Source organism: Belonocnema kinseyi, chromosome 5 (assembly GCF_010883055.1).
Source record: "Belonocnema kinseyi isolate 2016_QV_RU_SX_M_011 chromosome 5, B_treatae_v1, whole genome shotgun sequence".
Classification (NCBI taxonomy): domain Eukaryota; kingdom Metazoa; phylum Arthropoda; class Insecta; order Hymenoptera; family Cynipidae; genus Belonocnema; species Belonocnema kinseyi.
The window spans coordinates 88,020,486-88,021,844 of NC_046661.1; positions in this window are offsets into that span (position 1 = coordinate 88,020,486).

Genomic DNA, 1,359 nt, shown 5'->3' on the forward strand with positions numbered 1-1,359 from the left:
TTTTTAAATCTCTTCTCTTCTCTTCTTAACTCTCTTCTCTTCTCTTCTTAATTCTCTTCTTATCTTAATTCTCCTCTCTTCTTAAATCTCTTCTCTTCCTAAATCTCTTCTCTTCTCTTCTGTTCTCTTCTCTTCTCTTCTCTTCTCAACCAAGAAAGTATTTTTTTTAAATGATTGTATTTTCAACAATAAAATCTATGAACCTTAAACCGTATAGTTAAATTTTGAATCAAGAAAATTAATTTTCTGTGCAAAAAGACAAATTTTTAAGAAAGTAGTTTAGCTCCTGAGTAAATAGTTGCATTTTTATCTAAAAAGGGTAAGTTTTCCATAAAAAATTAAATGGTTAAATTTTCAGTTATAATATTTAATTAAAAAAACAAGTTACAATAGAATATTTAAAGTTTCAACCAAATATTTTCAACCAAAAAGCAACGATTTTTCCACGAATTAGTTAAGTTTTTAACTAAGGGGATGAATTTTCAACGTGAATGAAAAATATTTATAAAAAAAAATGAATTAATTTTAAACAAATTAAACAAATACTTTTATAACAAATGATTTAATTTTTAACCAGACACATGATCTTTTTAATACGAGGATTATTTCTCTACCGTAAAATGCGAATTTTAAACGAAATACATGAATTTTCGAACAAATAGTTGATTTTTCACTGAAAAATTCAATTAAAAATGGAATGTTTAAATTCTAAGTTAGAAAAGTTTGAACAAAAAAAAGAAGAATTAACCAAAATCAACCGAAAAACAACGATTTTACTACGAATTAGTTAAAATTTTAACTAAAAAGATGAATTTTCAACTAAAATGAAAAATCTTCATCCAAAAATGACTTTTTAACCAAATTGTTCATTTTTCTACAAAGTAAAATAATTTTGGATAAAAAATACTTTTTTAATAAAATTTTTGATTTTTTTAACAAAGTAGAGAAATATTTTTTAACAAATTGTTCAATTTTTAACCAAACACATGAATTCTTTTTCCAAAATGAAAAAAGATTAACTTTCTACCGAAAAATGCAAATTTTCAACCAAATACATGAAAACTGATGATTTTTTACTAAAAATATGAATCTTTAAATAAAATAATATAATTTTCATTAAAAAAATACTTTTTCAAACAAAAAACCACAATTTATCTACGAACATATTGAATTTTTAATAAAGAGATAAATTTTCAATTAAAATGAAAAATCTTGATAAAAAAATGACATTTCAACCAAATTATTGAATTTTCTACAAACTGAAATAATTTTTGGTAAAAAAACACTTTTTTATAAAATTGTTTAATTTTAAACAAAGTAGACAAATATTTATTTAACAAAATAAAAAGTCTACCAAAA